Source organism: Manis pentadactyla, chromosome 4 (genome assembly GCF_030020395.1).
Source record: "Manis pentadactyla isolate mManPen7 chromosome 4, mManPen7.hap1, whole genome shotgun sequence".
Taxonomy (NCBI): Eukaryota; Metazoa; Chordata; class Mammalia; order Pholidota; family Manidae; genus Manis; species Manis pentadactyla.
The window spans coordinates 99512581-99533405 of NC_080022.1; positions in this window are offsets into that span (position 1 = coordinate 99512581).

Sequence of the window (20825 nt, forward strand, 5' to 3'; positions counted from 1 at the left end):
CCAGAATATATAAAGAGCTCACATGCCTCAACAAACAAAAAAAACAAATAACCCAATTAAAAAATGGGCAGAGGAACTGAACAGACGGTTCTCCAAAAACGAAATACAGATGGCCAACAGACACATGTAAAGATGCTCCACATCGCTAATTATCAGAGAAATGCAAATTAAAACTACAATGAGGTATCACCTCACACCAGTAAGGATGGCTGCCATCCAAAAGACAAACAACAACAAATGTTGGCGAGGCTGTGGAGAAAGGGGAACCCTCCTAAACTGCTGGTGGGAATGTAAATTAGTTCAACCATTGTGGAAAGCAGTATGGAGGTACATCAAAATGCTCGAAACAGACATACCATTTGATCCAGGAATTGCACTCCTAGGAATTACCCTAAGAATGCCGCAATCAAGTATGAGAAAGACCGATGTACCCCTATGTCTATCGCAGCACTATTTACAATAGCCAAGAATTGGAAGCAACCTAAATGTCCACCTATAGATGAATGGATAAAGAATATGTGGTACATATACACAAAGGAATACTACTCAGCCATAAGAAAAGGGCAAATCCTACCATTTGCAGCAACATGGATGGAGCTGGAGGGTATTATGCTCAGTGAAACAAGCCAAGCGGAGAAAGAGAAATACCAAATGATTTCACTCATCTGTGGAGTATAAGAACAAAGGAAAAACTGAAGGAACAAAACAGCAGCAGAATCACAGAACTCAAGAATGGACTAACATGTAAGGGAAAGGGACTGGGGAGGATGGGTGGGTAGGGAGGGATAAGGGGGGGAGAAAAAGGGGGGTATTAAGATTAGCATCCATAGGGGGGTGGGAGAAAGGGGAGGGCTGTACAACACAGAGAAGACAAGTAGTGATTCTAGAACATTTTGCTATGCTGATGGACAGTGACTGTAAAGGAGTATATACGGGGGAAACTGGTATAGGGAAGAGCCTAGTAAACAAAGTATTCGTCATGTAAGTGTAGATTAATGATTAAAAAAAAAAAAAGCAGTTCCTGTGTGGTGACCTCCAATGAGTTCTACACAATGATATAAAGGGCATATCAAAGTGTAGGCAAAGGGTCTGTTTGTGTTTATACAAAGCCTAATTGGGCTACCCCAAAAATGAACTAAGATACGATATGAAAAAGAACTTCCAACATCAGCACTCTCGGGAAGACTCATGACAGAAGATGATCAGCAAAAAATAACCCCAACAAAGATCCACGCACTGCCACAGGTGTAGATGCACTCATCCCACCAGTTCCTGGACTTGCCATGGGAATGATGAAGGAGATATGTAAGCTGGCCTGTGCATACAGTAAAACAACAAATTTGACTGGATCTATACTGTTGGAACTCAACCGAGAATTAGGAGAAGTGCAAATTGTAGCGCTCCAAAATCTTACAACCACAGACTATTTACTGTTAGAAGAACATATGGAATGTGAACAATCCCCAGGAATGGGTTGTTTTAATTTATCTGAATTCTCTCAGACTGTTCAAGTTCAATTGGACAATATCCACCATATCATAGAGAAGTTTTCACAAATGCCTAAGGTGCCTAACTGGTTTTCTTGGTTTCACTGGAGATGGCTGGTAATTACAGGTATGCTTTGGTTATGTAACTGTACTCCTATTATGTTAATGTGTAGACACAATTTAATTAGTAGTTTAAAACCTATCCATGCTGAAGTTACTCTACAAGAAGATATGTCAAAGAAATAATCAATCTTCCCAGGTTTACTTCCGCCTGCTATTTCTATAGCTTTTCTTCTTCCTACCTAATTACAATCCTTATATAGAATTCGTGCCACATGTCGAATTTACCGAGTATCATAATTCTTCCAAGTGGTAAAGACACCTCAAGACAAATGCTGGGCATAGAAGCCACAGGACATAAATATGCAAAGAAGTAAAAAGCTAACCTTTTCAAACAATAAGGCTTCTCTCTCTTACGAACTTAACATTTCCCTGTATGGCCCCGGAAGATGACTGGTTAGCCAGAGACGGGTAAGATTCCTCAAGGGAGGAACAACCTAAGACAGGCACAGTCGCAGGGGGACCATCAGGTGAGAAATTGGGGATCAACAGAGGTGAGGCTTAGAACCTCCCCCCTCATGTTCTGAGAGAAATCTTCTGCATACATGGATGTTTTATTGCCCTTGTCTAGCTCGGATTAACACATAGTCTACAGGCACACACCTGATCATCTACATTTGCTCTCTTCCAACACTAAACTCTGTTTTCTACCTTTATCTCATATCTACCTACCACTTCAGCATTTTATTAAAAATAATAATAATAAAGAGAGAATTGTGGTATCCACATATAAATCAAGTATAAAAATCAAATGAATATTCATATTTGAACTGACTGTTTATAGTTCATAATGCATGAACAAAACCGAAAGCTTCTGTGATGACTGCCCTTGTAATGTTCACCATGTAACTTATTGACTATGTAAGAATTTGTACTCCATGTAAGAACTTGTTCATTATGCATCAGAAGATTGGAGACTGACGAAAATTAGGCTTGGGGTGGATTAATGATTGTGCATTGAGTATTAAACCCCCTATACAGAACTTTATTGTTGTTAACAACCATTTGATCAATAAATATGAGAGATGCCCTCACAAAATATATATATATATATATATATATAAACACTTCCAATTGTAAAATAAATAAGTAACCAGGATGTAATGTATAGCATAAGGAATATAGTCACAATATTGTAACAACTTGGTATGGTGATAGCTGGTACCTAGAATTATCATGTATATAAATGTTGAATCACTGTGTTGTACACCTGAAACTAATGTAATACTGTGTGTCAACTACCCTTCAATAAAAAATAATTATTGAGGAAAAAAAAATAAGTCTGACTATAGGCTTATCTATTTTGTTTATTTTCTCGAAGAACCAGCTCTAGGTTTCATTGATTTTTTCTATTGTTTTATTCTTCTCAATTTATTTATTTCTTCTCTGATCTTTATTATGTCCCTCCTTTTGTTGACCTTAGGCCTCATTTGTTCTTCTTTTTCCAATTTCGGTAATTGTGACATTAGACTATTCATTTGGAACTGTTCTTCCTTCTTTAAATATGCCTGGATTGCTATATACTTTCCTCTTAAGACTGCTTTTGCTGCGTCCCACAAAAGTTGGGGCTTTGTGTTGTTGTTGTCATTTGTTTCCATATATGGCTGGATCTGCATTTTAATTTGGTCATTGATCCATTGATTATTTAGAAGCATGTTGTTAAGCCTCCATGTATTTGTGAGCCTTTTTGCTTTCTTTGTACAATTTATTCCTAGTTTTATGCCTTTGTGGTCTGAAAAGTTGGTTGGTATGATTTCAATCTTTTGGAATTTACTGAGGCTCTTTTTGTGGCCTAGTATGTGGTCTATTCTGGAGAATGTTCCATGTGCACATGCGAAGAATGTGTATCCTGTTGCTTTTGGATGTAGAGTTCTGTAGATGTCTATTAGGTCCGTCTGTTCTAGTGTGTTGTTCAGTGCCTCTGTGTCCTTACTTATTTTCTGTCTTGTGGATCTGTCCTTTGGAGTGAGTGGTGTGTTAATGTCTACGAAAATGAATGCATTGCATTCTATTTCCTACTTCAATTCTGTTAGTATTTGTTTCACCTAAGTTTGTGCTCCTGTATTGGGTGCATATATGTTCATTATGGTTATATCCTCTTGTTGGTCTGAGCCCTTTATCATTATGTAATACCCTTCTTTATCTCCTGTTACTTTATTTTGAAGTCTATTTTGTCTGATACTAGCATTGCAACACCTGCTTTTTTCTCCCTGTTGTTTGCATGAAATATCTTTTTCCATCCCTTGTCTTTTAATTTGTTCATTTCCTTGGGTTTGAGGTGAGTCTGTTGTAAGCAGCACATAGATGGGTCTTGCTTTTTTATTCATCCTATTACTCTGTGTCTTTTGATTGGTGCATTCAGTCTATTTACATTTAGGGTGATTATTGAAAGATATGTACTTATTGCCACTGCAGGCTTTAGATTCGTGGTTAGCAAAAGTTCAAGGTTAGCTTCTTTACTACCTTACTGTCTAAGTTAACTCGCTTATTGAGCTATTATAAACACAGTCTGATGATTATTTCTCTCCCTTCTTATTCCCTGTCCTCCATTCTTCATATGTTGGGTATTTTGTTCTGTGCTCTTTTTAGAAGTGCTCCCATCTAGAGCAGTTCCTCTAAGCTACCCTGTAGAGGTGGTTTGTGGGAGGCAAATTCCCTCAACTTTTGCTTATCTGGGAATTGTTTAATCTCTCCTTCATATTTAAATGATAATCGTGCTGCATACAGTATCCTTGGTTCAAGGCCCCTCTGTTTCATTGCATTAAATATATCATGCCATTCTCTTCTGGCCTGTAAGGTTTCTGTTGAGAAGTCTGATGATAGCCTGATGGGTTTTCCTTTGTAGGTGACCTTTTTTCTCTCTCTGGCTGCCTTTAATACTCTGTCCTTGTCCTTAATCTTTGCCATTTTAATTATTATGTGTCTTTGTGTTGTCCTCTTTGGGTCTTGTCTCTCGGGAGTTCTGTGTGCCTCTGTAGTCTGAGCAACTATTTCCTCCCCCAGTTTGGGGAATTTCTCAGGAATTATTTCTTCAAAGAGACTTTTTATCCTTTTTTCTCTCTTTTCTTCTTCTGGTACCTGTATAATGTGGATATTGTTCCTTTTGGATCAGTCACAAAGTTCTCTCAGTATTGTTTCATTCCTGGAGATCCTTTTGTCTCTCTCTGCGTTAGCTTCTATGCATTCCTGTTCTCTGGTTTCTTTTCCATCAATGGCCTCTTGCATCTTATCTATTCTACTTATAAATCCTTTGAGAGTTTATTTCACTTCTGTAATCTCCCTCCAGACATCTGTAATCTCCCTCCGGACTTCATCCCTTCACTCTTGCATATTTCTCTGCAGCTCTGTCTGCATGTTTATGATTTTTATTTTGAATTCTTTTTCAGGGAGACTGGTTAGGTCTGTCTCTGCACCTTTTCTCCCAGGTGTTGTTTGAACTATCTTGGACTGGACTAAATTTTTTTTGCCTTTTCATGGTGATAGCAGTAGCTGTAGGCAGGTTGAGGGTGTGTCAGCTGGGAGAAGAAAGTCCTTTCCTGCTTGCTGGATGCCTTGCCCTTCTCCACTGCCTGTGTTCGTTACCCGCACTCCTCGAGCAGCCACCAGTTTAGTCCCCTAAGCTGCTGTGGGCGGGGTCTCCATTAGAGCAGTGCGGAGCCCTGTGGGGAGTGGCAGGCACAGCAGGTGTGCTTCTCTGTGATAGCAGTGCCCCTGCCCGTCAGCTGTGTGCAGCAGCAGCCTTTGGGTCTGTCCCAGGTGGCTATGTATTTTGCTGGGATTTCAGTCGGCTACTGGGAGCATGCCTGCTCCCTCTGGCTCCTCTGACGTTGCACACGGGGCTCTCCCGCGTGGGCCTCTACCAGGCTCCTCTGGCTCCACTGCCACCGGTGCACACGAGACATACCCAGGGTGTTTGGTTGCCACTGCTACAGGCTTGCACAAGCCTCTCCTGGTCTCCTCTGGCAACATTGGCACACGCGATCTGCTCCAGGTCCCTTCCATCGCAGCCACCCCTGGCACATTCTACCACTCTCCCACTACTGGGCCAGTGTGTCAGTGTCCACACAAGTTGGAGGAATGACTGGCAGGCTTCAGAGTGCGATGAAGGGCTTCAGAGCTGCACTGCCTCTCTGGGGTTTAGGGTGCCTAAGTTTCCCCGGGATTCCCAGCTCTTGTCTAAGGGTGCCAGGACGACTTCATCCAGCCATGGGGTCCCTGTCTCTTTAAGACTTGCAGAAATCACTCGCTTTTCTTTTGTCTCGGGGGCACCAGTTGTGGGTACCTGCCCAGAGATTTTGCTTTTCCATTTCTCTAATATCCAGCACCCCATGCACCTTGTATCTGTGCTCCATGTGCGGATTTCTAGAGCTGGTTGTTTAGCAGTCCTGGGCTTTCACTCCCTCCCTGTTCTGACTCCTTTCTTCCTGCCAGGTTCTGGGGTGGGGGAGCATTTGGGTCCTGCCTGGCTGCGACTTGTATCTTACCCTCTTTGTGTGTTGTTGAGTTCTCACAGATGTAGATGTATCCTGGCTGTTGTACTGCATCCACTGGTGTCTCTTTTAGGAATAGTTGTATTTATTGTATTTTCATAAATATATATGTTTTGGGGAGGAGATTTCCTCTGAAATACTTATGCTGCCATCTTCCCATGATCCCCCCACTTGTGATACATTTAACCTTACATAGGTGTGTGTGCATTTGAAACATTCAACTTTTCCATAATTTAAGGATTGACTTCAGTAAGGAAAGACCTTCACCTGAAGGTGGGGCACACAAGAGAGTGCTATGATCCCAGATAGTGGTATTGCATGCCCAATTCATATTGGCTCCCTGTCTCTGGGTATGTGTGATGTCTCATTGGCTCAGGGTGGTGGCATCCAATCAACAAATGTGTGGTCTTTGGTTAGTCCTAAGGGAGCATCTACAGTAGCTACAAGGGTTGTTGCTGTCTTGACTGGTGCCTACTGATCCAGCGGCTATGGACCATAGAAGGTGGTGGTAGTAGATTGACTCATTGTGTGCGTACACTCAGTTTTGGGTACCTCTATAGTGGTAGGGGCTACTTGTAGATATATATGAAGTGTCAAGATTCTTGTCCAGTACCAAGGGCTCAGGCCAGCCTCAGTCACACTAACTAATGTGTGGCCCTGGCTATTGTCATGTACTCCTGTGGCTGCTGGGTCTTGCCAGAGATGCAGCATGGCAGTGGAGGCTGGTAGTTGGGAGTCAGTTTGGTTGGGTTCAGGTTCACAGCTGCATGAATTTTCTGTACTTGAGCATAGTGGTACAGGCCAGTGAACAGAAAACAAGGCCAATTTTGGCTCACAAGCAGCTGTGGGGGCCTTGGTTATTGGCATGTACTCCTGTGGGTACTGGGTCTTGCCTGGGGTATGTACATGGCAGTGGAGTCCAGTAATGGGAGTCAGGCTGGTGGCGTGGAAGCACCAGCTCCAAGTGTGCCCATTGTAGTGAAGGTCAGCTGCAGGGGTCTAAGCTGATGTCTTGACTCACACACCTGAAGAGGCCAGGGATGGCTGCTGGTTGGATCATAAGATCTAGTGGAAATGAGGGAGGGTACAGGGAGGTATTTAGGCAGACATTTGCAAATGCAAAACTTGTGAGCTGAAAAACTGTGATACAAAATCTGCAGAGTATCCACAGTGGCTCTTACTAGATTAGTTTTTTTAGTGATAGAAGCTACTGTGATCCTCTGCAGAGCAGGACACTGGAAACTGCCCTGATGGGAACTTAAAATACTGTGTTGAGAAAATTTGAGTATAGGCCAAGTGGAAGGAACCATCACAGACAGAGAGCTTTAAGAAAGGAAAACAACTGATGGAATCAAGGTAATGGAAAAGGGCTAAGATCAAAAGTGCAGAAAGGGGGATTAACTGACTTCATTCACATATCTGGCAACTGGTGCTGCCTATAGTTTGTGCCATATGTCTCAGCAGCCTACCTAGTTAAATGGTGCTTTAAGAATTCGGAGAGTGGGAGTGGGGGCAGAGCCAAGATGGCGTTGTGAGTAGAGCAGTGGAAATCTCCTCCCAAACCCACATATATCTATGAAAATATAACAAAGACAACTCTTCCTAGAATAAAGACCAGAGGACACAGAACAACATCCAGACCACATCCACACCTGCGAGAACCCAGCGCCTTGCAAAGGGGGTAAGATACAAGCCCTGGCCAGGTGGGACCCAAGCGCCTCTCACCCCAGCTCCCAGCGGGAGGAAAGGAGTCGGAGTGGAGAGGGAGAGGGAGCCCAGGACTGCTGAACACCCAGCCCCAGCCAACCAGACCAGAGCGCAGGCACAGTGCATGTGTGGGGTCCTGGATACTAGGGAAACAGGGCAGCAAGACCAGTGAGCGGGTACCAGAGGCCTGTGCCAGAGGACAAAAGAAAAGCGAACAGCCATTTTGTTGTTGTTGTTGTTTGGTTTTGGCGAGTGCTTTTAGGAAGTCTTAAAGGGACAGGGGCACCAATACTAGGGAAACAGGGCAGCAAGACTGGTGAGTGGGTGCCTGAGGCTGGCGCAAGAGAATAAAGAAAAATGAGCGGCCATTTTTGTTGTTGTTATTGTCGTTGTTTTGTTTTGGCGAGTGCTTTTTGGAAGACTTAAAGGGACAGGGACCCCAACACTAGGGAAAACAGGGCAGCAAGACCAGTGAGCGGGTAGGCTAGTGCCAGAGAACAAAAGAAAAGCAAGCAGCCTTTTTTTTCTTTACTTTTTTATTATTTTTAATTTTTGTTGTTGTTTTGTTCTGGCGAGTGCTTTTTGGAAGTCTTAAAGGGGCAAGGCGGGACAAGTAGTCCAGAGGTAGGGAATCTGGGGATCTCTGGGCACTCTAATCCCCTGGGCAGCAGGGAGCACGGATTTCTCTTATGGAGATAAATAGCCTCCCGGCCGCTCCCCCTCCAACACGACTCCACCATTTTGGAGCAGCAGCCCAAGCCAGGCCATGCCCACAGCAACAGCAGAGACAAAGTCCATAGCAGCCAGACAGGAAGCAGAAACCCTGTCTGCGTGCAGCTACCCAGCACAAGCCACTAGAGGTCGCTGTTCTCTCAGGAGAGGAAGGCCACAAACCAACAAGAAGGGAAGTTCTTCGAGCCATCACTCGTCCCAGCTCTGCAAACTATTCTTATCACCATGAAAAGACAAAATTACAGGAAAACTAAGATCACAGAGGCAACACCAGAGAAGGAGACAGACCTAACCAGTCTTCCTGACAAAGAATTAAAAATAAAAATCAAAAACATCCTGACAGAGATGCAGAGAAATATGCAAGAGAAAAGGGATGAAGTCCGGAGGGAGATCACAGATGCCAGGAAGGAGATTACAGAAAAGAAAAAACTTGGGAAGGATTTATAAGCAGAGTGGATAAGATGTAAGAGGCCATTGCTAGAATAGAAACCAGAGAACAGGAACGCATAGAAGCTGACATAGAGAGAGATAAAAGGATCTCCAGGAATGAAACAATATTAAGAGAACTGTGTGACCAATCCAAAAGGAACAATATCCGTATTATAGGGATACCAGAAGAAGAAGAGAGAGGAAAAGGGATGGAAAGTATCTTGGAAGAAATAATTGCTGAAAACTTCCCCAAACTGGGGGAAGAAATAATCGAACAGACCACGGAAACACACAGAACCCCCAACAGAAAGGATCCAAGGAGGACAACACCAAGACACATAATAATTAAAATGGCAAAGATCAAGGACAAGAAAAGAGTTTTAAAGGCAGCTAGAGAGAAAAAGGTCACCTATGAAGGAAATCCCATTAGGCTAACATCACACATCTCGACAGAAACCCTACAGGCCAGAAGAGAATGGCATGATAAATTTAATGCAATGAAACAGAAGGGCCTTGAACCAAGGATGCTGTATCTGGCATGACTATCATTTAAATACAATGGCGGAATTAAACAACTCCCAGACAAGCAAAAGCTGAGGGAATTGGCTTCCCAAAAACCACCTCTACATGGTATCTTACAGGGACTGCTCTAGATGGGAGCACTCCTAAAAAGAGCACAGAACAAAACACCCAACATATGAAGAATGGAGGAGGAGGAATAAGAAGGGAGAGAAGAAAAGAATCTCCAGACAGTGTATATAACAGCTCAATAAGCGAGCTAAGATAGGCAGTAAGATACTAAAGAGGCTAACCTTGAACCTTTGGTAACCACGTATTTAAAGCCTGCAATGGCAATAAGTACATATCTTTCAATAGTCACCCTGAATGTAAATGGACTTAATGCACCAATCAAAAGACACAGAGTAATAGAATGGATAAAAAAGCAAGACCCATCTATATGTTGCTTACAAGAAACTCACCTCAAACCCAAAGACATGTACAGACTAAAAGTCAAGGGATGGCAAAACATATTTCAGGCAGACAACAGCGAGAAGAAAGCAGGGGTTGCAGTACTAATATCAGACAAAATAGACTTCAAAACAAAGAAAGTAACAAGAGATAAAGAAGGACACTACATAATAATAAAGGGCTCAGTCCAACAAGAGGATATAAACATTCTAAATATATATGCACCCAACACAGGAGTACCAGCCTATGTGAAACAAATACTAACAGAACTAAAGGGGGAAATACACTGCAATGCATTCATTTTAGGAGACTTCAACACACCACTCACCCCAAAGGATAGATCCACTGGGCAGAAAATAGGTAAGGACATGGAAGCACTGTAGAACACAGTAGAACAGATGGACCTATTAGACATCTATAGAACTCTAAATCCAAAAGCAACAGGAAATACATTCTTCTCAAGTGCACATGGAATATTCTCCAGAATAGACCATATACTAGCCCACAAAAGAGCCTCAGCAAAATCCAAAATATTGAAATTCTACCAACCAATTTTTCAGACAACAAAGGTACAAAACTAGAAGTAAATTGTACAAAGAAAACAAAAAGGTTCACAAATAAATGAGGATTAACAACATACTCCTAAATAATAAATGGATCAATGAACAAATTAAAATAGAGATCAAGGAATATATAGAAACAAATGACAACAACAACACAAAGCCCCAACTTCTGTGGGACGCAGTGAAAGCAGTCTTAAGAGGAAAGTATATAATTATCCAGGCACACTTGAAGAAGGAAGAACACTCCCAAATGAATAGTCTAACATCACAATTATCTAAATTGGAAAAGGAAGAACAAATGAGGCCTAAGGTCTGCAGAAGGAGGGACATAATAAAGATCAGAGAAGAAATAAACAAAATTGAGAAGAATTAAACAATAGCAAAAATCAATGAAACCAAGAGCTGGTTCTTCGAGAAAATAAACAAAATAGACAAGCCTCTAGCCAAACTTATTAAGAGAAAAAGAGAATCAACACAAATCAACAGAATCAGAAATGAGAACGGAAAAATCACGACAGACTCCACAGAAATACAAAGAATTATTAAAGACTACTATGAAAACCTATATGCCAACAAGCTGGAAAACCTAGAAGAAATGGACAACTTCCTAGAAAAATACAACCTTCCAAGACTGACCAAGGAAGAAACACAAAAGTTAAACATACCAATTACAAGTAAAGAAATTGAAACAGTTATCAGAAAACTACCCAAGAACAAAACCCCCTGGCTGGATGGATTTACCTCGGAATTTTATCAGACACAGAGAAGACATAATACCCATCCTCCTTAAAGTTTTCCAAAAAATAGAAGAGGAGGGAACACTTCCAAACTCATTCTATGAAGCCAACATCACCTACTACCAAAACCAGGCAAAGACCCCACCAAAAAAGAAAATTACAGACCAATATCCCTGATGAACGTAGATGCAAAAATACTCAACAAAATATTAGCAAACCAAATTCAAAAGTACATCAAAAGAATCATAGATGGGGCGGAAGATGGCGGTGTGAGTAGAGCAGCGGAAATCTCCTCCCAAAACAACATATATCTATGAAAATATAACAAAGACAACCCTTCCTAGAATAAAGACCAGAGGACACAGGACAATATCCAGACCACATCCACACCTGAGAGAACCCAGCGCCTCGCGAAGGGGGTAAGATACAAGCCCCGGCCCCGCGGGAGCCGAGCGCCCCTCCCCCCAGCTCCCGGCGGGAGAAGAGCAGGCAGAGCGGGAGGGAGACGGAGCCCAGGGCTGCCGAACACCCAGCCCCAGCCATCCGGGCCAGAGTGTAGGGCCCTCGATACTGGGAAAACAGGGCAGCAAAAACAGTGAGCAGGCACTGGAGGCTGGGCGACAGAGGACATAAGAAAAGCGCGCGACCATTTTTTTTTTTTGCTTTTTTGCTGCTTTGTTTTGGCGAGCGCTGTTTGGAAGTCTTAAAGGGACAGGGACCCCAATATTAGGGAAACAGGGCAGAAAGACCGGTGAGCAGAGGCCTGAGGCTGGCACCGGAGAATAAAGAAAAACGAACGACCACCTTTTTTTTTTTTTTTTAATAAAAATTTTTTTTTTTTTTAATAAAAAAATTTTTTTTTCGTTTTTTTTTTGTGGTCGTTGTTTTGTTTTGGCGGGTGCTTTTTGGAAGTCTTAAAGGGGCAGGGCGGGCCACTTAATCCAGAGGTAGGGAAACCGGGACCTCTGGGCACCCTAACCCCTGGGCTGCAGGGAGCAGGGAGGCCCCTTACGGAGATAAATAGCCTCCCAGCAGCTCCTGCTCCAACGCGACTCCACCATTTTGGAGTAGCTGCCAGAGCCAGGCCACGCCCACAGCAACAGCGGAGATTAACTCCATAGCAGCCGGGCAGGAAGCAGAAACCCTGTCTGCGTGCAGCTGCGCAGCACAAGCCACTAGAGGCCGCTGTTCTCCCAGGAGAGGAGGGCCACAAACCAACAAGAAAGGAAGTCCTTCCAGCCGTCACTCGTCCCAGTTCTGCAGACTATTCCTATCACCATGAAAAGGCAAAGCTACAGGCAGACAAAGATCACAGAGACAACACCAGAGAAGGAGACAGACCTAACCAGTCTTCCTGACAAAGAATTCAAAATAAGAATCATAAACATGCTGACAGAGATGCAGAGAAATACGCAAGAAAAATGGGATGAAGTCCGGAAAGAGATCACAGATGCCAGAAAGGAGATCGCAGAAATGAAACAAACTCTGGAAGGGTTTATAAGCAGAATGGATAGAATGCAAGAGGCCATTGATGGAATTGAAATCAGAGAACAGGAACGCATGGAAGCTGACATAGAGAGAGACAAAAGGATCTCCAGGAATGAAACAATATTAAGAGAACTGTGTGACCAATCTAAAAGGAGCAATATCCGTATTATAGGGGTCCCAGAAGAAGAAGAGAGAGGCAAAGAGATGGAAAGTATCTTAGAAGAAATAATTGCTGAAAACTTCCCCACACTGGGGGAGGAAGTAATCAAACAGACCACGGAAATACACAGAACCCCCAACAGAAAGGATCCAAGAAGGGCAACACCAAGACACATAATAATTAAAATGGCAAAGATCAAGGACAAGGAAAGAGTGTTAAAGGCAGCTAGAGAGAAAAAGGTCACCTATAAAGGGAAACCCATCAGGCTAACGTCAGATTTCTCAACAGAAACCCTACAGGCCAGAAGAGAATGGCATGATATATTTAATACAATGAAACAGAAGGGCCTTGAACCAAGGATACTGTATCCAGCACGACTATCATTCAAATATGACGGTGGGATTAAACAATTCCCAGACAAACAAAAGCTGAGGGAATTTGCTTTCCACAAACCACCTCTACAGAACATCTTACAGGGACTGCTCTAGATGGGAGCACTCCTAGAAGGAGCACAGCACAAAACACCCAACATATGAAGAATCGAGGAGGAGGAACAAGAAGGGAGAGAAGAAAAGAATCTCCAGACAGTGTATATAACAGCTCAATAAGCGAGCTAAGTTAGGCAGTAACATACTAAAGAGGCTAACCTTGAACCTTTGGTAACCACGAATTTAAAGCCTGCAATGGCAATAAGTACATATCTTTCAATAGTCACCCTAAATGTTAATGGGTTGAATGCACCAATCAAAAGACACAGAGTAACAGAATGGATAAAAAAGCAAGACCCATCTATATGCTGCTTACAAGAAACTCACCTCAAACCCAAAGACATGTACAGACTAAAAGTCAAGGGATGGAAAAACATATTTCAAGCAAACAACAGTGAGAAGAAAGCAGGGGTTGCAGTACTAATATCAGACAAAATAGACTTCAAAACAAAGAAAGTAACAAGAGATAAAGAAGGACACTACATAATGATAAAGGGCTCAGTCAAACAAGAGGATATAACCATTCTAAATATATATGCACCCAACACAGGAGCACCAGCATATGTGAAACAAATACTAACAGAACTAAAGGGGGATATAGACTGCAATGCATTCATTCTAGGAGACTTCAACACACCACTCACCCCAAAGGATAGATCCACTGGGCAGAAAATAAGTAAGGACACGGAAGCACTGAACAACACAGTAGAGCAGATGGACCTAATAGACATCTATAGAACTCTACATCCAAAAGCAGCGGGATATACATTCTTCTCAAGTGCACATGGAACATTCTCCAGAATAGACCACATACTAGGCCACAAAAAGAGCCTCAGAAAATTCCAAAAGATTGAAATCCTACCAACCAACTTTTCAGACCACAAAGGCATAAAACTAGAAATAAACTGTACAAAGAAAGCAAAGAGGCTCACGAACACATGGAGGCTTAACAACATGCTCCTAAATAATCAATGGATCAATGACCAAATCAAAATGGAGATCCAGCAATATATGGAAACAAATGACAACAACAACACTAAGCCCCAACTTCTGTGGGACACAGCAAAAGCAGTCTTAAGAGGAAAGTATATAGCAATCCAAGCATATTTAAAAAAAGAAGAGCAATCCCAAATGAATGGTCTAATGTCACAATTATCGAAATTGGAAAAAGAAGAACAGATGAGGCCTAAGGTCAGCAGAAGGAGGGACATAATAAAGATCAGAGAAGAAATAAATAAAATTGAGAAGAATAAAACAATAGCAAAAATCAATGAAACCAAGAGCTGGTTCTTCGAGAAAATAAACAAAATAGATAAGCCTCTAGCCAGACTTATTAAGAAGAAAAGAGAGTCAACACAAATCAACAGTATCAGAAACGAGAAAGGAAAAATCACGACGGACCCCACGGAAATGCAAAGAATTATTGGAGAATACTATGAAAACCTATATGCTAACAAGCTGGGAAACCTAGGAGAAATGGACAACTTCCTAGAAAAATATAACCTTCCAAGATTGCCCCAGGAAGAAACAGAAAATCTAAACAGACCAATTACCAGCAACGAAATTGAAGAGGTAATCAAAAAACTACCTAAGAACAAAACCCCCGGGCCAGATGGATTTACCTCGGAATTTTATCAGACATACAGGGAAGACATAATACCCATTCTCCTTAAAGTCTTCCAAAAAATAGAGGAGGAGGGGATACTCCCAAACTCATTCTATGAAGCTAACATCACCCTAATACCAAAACCAGGCAAAGACCCCACCAAAAAAGAAAACTACAGACCAATATCCCTGATGAACGTAGATGCAAAAATACTCAACAAAATATTAGCAAACCGAATTCAAAAATACATCAAAAGGATCATACACCATGACCAAGTGGGATTCATTCCAGGGATGCAAGGATGGTACAACATTCGAAAGTCCATCAACATCATCCACCACATCAACAAAAAGAAAGACAAAAACCACATGATCATCTCCATAGATGCTGAAAAAGCATTTGACAAAGTTCAACATCCATTCATGTTAAAAACTCTCAGCAAAATGGGAATAGAGGGCAAGTACCTCAACATAATAAAGGCCATCTATGATAAACCCACAGCCAACATTATATTGAACAGCGAGAAGCTGAAAGCATTTCCTCTGAGATCGGGAACTAGACAGGGATGCCCACTCTCTCCACTGTTATTTAACATAGTACTGGAGGTCCTAGCCACGGCAATCAGACAAAATAAAGAAATACAAGGAATCCAGATTGGTAAAGAAGAAGTTAAACTGTCACTATTTGCAGATGACATGATACTGTACATAAAAAACCCTAAAGACTCCACCCCAAAACTACTAGAACTGATATCGGAATACAGCAAAGTTGCAGGATACAAAATCAACACACAGAAATCTGTGGCTTTCCTATATACTAACAATGAACCAACAGAGAGAGAAATCAGGAAAACAACTCCATTCACAATTGCATCCAAAAAAATAAAATACCTAGGAATAAACCTAACCAAAGAAGTGAAAGATTTATACTCTGAAAACTACAAGTCACTCTTAAGAGAAATTAAAGGTGACACTAACAGATGGAAACTCATCCCATGCTCGTGGCTAGGAAGAATTAATATCGTCAAAATGGCCATCCTGCCCAAAGCAATATACAGATTTGATGCAATCCCTATGAAACTACCAGCAACATTCTTCAATGAACTGGAACAAATAATTCAAAAATTCATATGGAAACACCAAAGACCCCGAATAGCCAAAGCAATCCTGAGAAAAAAGAATAAAGTAGGGGGGATCTCACTCCCCAACTTCAAGCTCTACTATAAAGCCATAGTAATCAAGACAATTTGGTACTGGCACAAGAGCAGAGCCACAGACCAATGGAACAGACTAGAGAATCCAGACATTAACCCAGACATATATGGTCAATTAATATTTGATAAAGGAGCCATGGACATACAATGGCGAAATGACAGTCTCTTCAACAGGTGGTGCTGGCAAAACTGGACAGCTACATGTAGGAGAATGAAACTGGACCATTGTCTAACCCCATATACAAAAGTAAACTCAAAATGGATCAAAGACCTGAATGTAAGCCATGAAACCATTAAACTCCTGGAAGAAAACATAGGCGAAAACCTCTTAGACATAAACATGAGTGACCTCTTCTTGAACATATCTCCCCGGGCAAGGGAAACAACAGCAAAAATGAGTAAGTGGGACTATATTAAGCTGAAAAGCTTCTGTACAGCAAAAGACACCATCAATAGAACAAAAAGGATCCCTACAGTATGGGAGAATATATTTGAAAATGACACATCCGATAAAGGCTTGACGTCCAGAATATATAAGGAGCTCTCACGCCTCAACAAACAAAAAACAAATAACCCAATTAAAAAATGGGCAGAGGAACTGAAGAGACAGTTCTCCAAAAAAGAAATACAGATGGCCAACAGACACATGAAAAGATGCTCCACATCGCTAATTATCAGAGAAATGCAAATTAAAACTACAATGAGGTATCACCTCACACCAGTAAGGATGGCTGCCATCCAAAAGACAAACAACAACAAATGTTGGCGAGGCTGTGGAGAAAGGGGAACCCTCCTACACTGCTGGTGGGAATGTAAGTTAGTTCAACCATTGTGGAAAGCAGTATGGAGGTACATCAAAATGCTCAAAACAGACTTACCATTTGACCCAGGAATTGCACTCCTAGGAATTTACCCTAAGAATGCAGCAATCAAGTTTGAGAAAGACAGATGCACCCCTATGTTTATTGCAGCACTATTTACAATAGCCAAGAATTGGAAGCAACCTAAATGTCCATCAATAGATGAATGGATAAAGAAGATGTGGTACATATACACAATGGAATACTACTCAGCTATAAGAAAAGGGCAAATCCAATCATTTGCAGCAACGTGGATGGAGCTGGAGGGTATTATGCTCAGTGAAACAAGCCAAGCGGAGAAAGAGAAATACCAAATGATTTCACTTATCTGTGGAATATAAGAACAAAGGAAAAACTGAAGGAACAAAACAGCAGCAGAATCACAGAACTCAAGAATGGACTAACAGGTACCAAAGGGAAAGGGACTGGGGAGGATGGGTGGGTAGGGAGGGATAAGGGGGGGAGAAGTAGGGGGGTATTAAGATTAACATGCATGGGGGGGTAGGAGAAAAGGGAGGGCTGTACAACACAGAGAAGGCAAGTAGTGATTCTACAACATTTTGCTATGCTGATGGACAGTGACTGTAAAGGGGTTTATAGGGGAGACCTGGTATAGGGGAGAGCCTAGTAAACATAATATTCGTCATGTAAGTGTAGATTAGTGATAGCAAAAAAAAAAAAAAAAAACGGGCAGTTCCTGTGTGGTAACCTCCAACGAGTTCTACACAAGGGTATAAAGGGCATATAAAAGTGTAGGCAAAGGGTCTGTTTGTGTTTATACAGAGGATCAAAGCCTAATTGGGCTACCCCGAAAATGAACTAAGATACGATATGAAAAAGAACTTCCAACATCTGCACCCTCTGGAAGACTCATGCCAGAAGATGATCATCAAAAAACCCCAACAAAGATCCACGCACTGCTACAGCTGTAGATGCACTCATCCCACCAGTTCCTGGACCTGCCATGGGAATGAGGAAGGAGATATCTAAGCTGGCCTGTGCATACAGTAAAACAACAAAATTGGACTGGATCTATACTGTTGGAACTCAACCAAGAATTTGGAGAAGTGCAAATTGTAGCGCTCCAAAGTCTTACAACTACAAACTATTTATTGTTAAAAGAACATATGGCATGTGAACAGTCCCCAGGAATGGGTTGTTTTAATTTGTCTGATTTCTCTCAGACTGTTCAAGTTCATTTGGACAATATCCACCATATCATAGATAAGTTTTCACAAATGCCTAAGGTGCCTAACTGGTTTTCTTGGTTTCACTGCAGATGGCTGGTAATTACAGATATGCTTTGGTTAGGTAACTATACTCCTATTATGTTAATGTGTGTGTGCAATTTAAGTAGTAGCTTAAAACCTATACATGCTGAAGTTACTCTACAAGAAGATATATCAAAGAAATAATCAATCTTCCCATGTTTTCTTCCGCCTGCTACTTCTATAGCTTTTCTTCTTCCTTCCTAATTACAACCCTTAAATAGAATTCGTGCCTCATATCAAATTTACCGAGTATCATAATTCTTCCAAGTGGTAAAGATACCTCAAGACAAATGCTGGGCATAGAAGCCACAGGGCATAAATATGCAAAGAAGTAAAAAGCTAACTTTTTCAAACAATAAGGCTTCTCTCTCACTTACCAACTTCACATTTCCCTGTATGGCCCCGGAAGATGACTGGTTAGCCAGAGACGGGTAAGATTCCTCAAGGGAGGAACAACCTAAGACAGGCACAGTCGCAGGGGGGCCATCAGGTGAGAAATTGGGGATCAACAGAGGTGAGGCTTAGAACCTCACCCCCCCGTTCTGAGAGAAATCTTCTGCATACGTGGATGTTTTATTGCCCTGGTCTAGCTTGGATTAACACATAGTCTACAGGCACACACCTGATCATCTACATGTGCTCTCTTACAACACTAAACTATGTTTTCTACCTTTATCTTGTATCTACCTACCACTTCAGCATTTTATTAAAAATAATAATAATAAAGAGAGAAATGTGGTATCCACATATAAATCAAGTATAAAAACCAAATGAGTATTCATATTTGAACTGACTGTTTATAGTTCATAATGCATGAGCAAAACCGAAAGTTTCTGTGATGACTGCCCTTGTACTGTTCACTATGTAACTTATTCATTATGTAAGAATTTGTTCTACATGTAAAAACTTGTTTGTTATGCCTCAGAAGATTGGAGACTGACAAAAATTAGGCTTGGGGTGGAATAATGATTGTGCATTGAGCATTGACTCCCCTATGCAGAATTTTATTGTCGTTAACAACCATTTGATCAATAAATATGAGAGATGCCCTCACAAAAAAAAAAAAAAAAAAAAAAAAAAAAAAGGACAGACTTCCAATGGTAAAATAAATTAGTAACCGGGATGTAATGTATAGCATAAGGAATATAGTCAAGATATTGTAACAGCCTGGTAGGGTGATAGCTGGAACCTAGAATTATGTATATAAATGTTCTACCACTGTGTTGTACACTTGAAACTCATGTAATGTAATACTGTGTGTCAACTACCCTTCAATAAAAAATAATTATTAAAAAATAAAAAAATAAAAAAAATAAAGAGAGAAATGTGGTATCCACATATAAATCAAGTATAAAAACCAAATGAGTGTTCATATTTGAACTGACTGTTTATAGTTCATAATGCATGAGCAAAACTGAAAGTTTCTGTGATGACTGCCCTTGTACTGTTCACTATGTAACTGATTCACTATGTAAGAATTTGTTCTCCATGTAAGAACTTGTTTGTTATGCCTCAGAAGATTGGAGACTGACGAAAATTAGGCTTGGGGTGGATTAATGATTGTGCATTGAGCATTGACTCCCCTATACAGAATTTTTTTGTCGTTAACAACCATTTGATCAGTAAATATGAGAGATGCCCTCACAAAAAAAAAAAAAAAAAGGACAGCCTTCCAATGGTAAAATAAATAAGTAACCGGGATGTAATGTATAGCATAAGGAATATAGTCAAGATATTGTAACAGCTTGGTAGGGTGATAGCTTGAACCTAGAATTATGTATATAAATGTTTTATCACTGTGTTGTACACTTGAAACTAATGTAATGTAATACTGTGCGTCAACTACCCTTCAATAAAAAATAATTATCTAAAAAAAAAAAAAAAAAAAAAAGAATCATACACCATGACCAAGTGGGATTCATCCCAGGGATGCAAGGATGGTACAACATTCGAAAATCCATCAACATCATCCACCACATCAACAAAAAGAAAGACAAAAACCACATGATCATCTCCATAGATGCTGAAAAAGCATTTGATGAAATTCAACATCCATTCACGATAAAAACTCTCAGCAAAATGGGAATAGAGGGCAAGTACCTCAACATAATAAAGGCCATATATCATAAACCCACAGCCAACATTACACAGAACAGCGAGAAGCTGAAAGCTTTTCAACTGAGATCAGGAACTAGACAGGGATGCCCACTCTACCCACTGCTATTTAGCATAGTACTGGAGGTCCTAGCCATGGCAATTAGACAAAACAAAGAAATACAAGTAATCCAGATTGGTAAAGAAGAAGTTAAACTGTCACTATTTGCAGATGACATGATATTGTACATAAAAAACCCTAAAGACTCCACCCCAAAACTACTAGAACTGATATTGGAATACAGCAAAGTTGCAAGATACAAAATTAACACACAGAAATCTGTAGCTTTCCTATACACTAACAATGAATCAATAGAAAGAGAAATCAGGAAAAAAATTCCATTCACAATA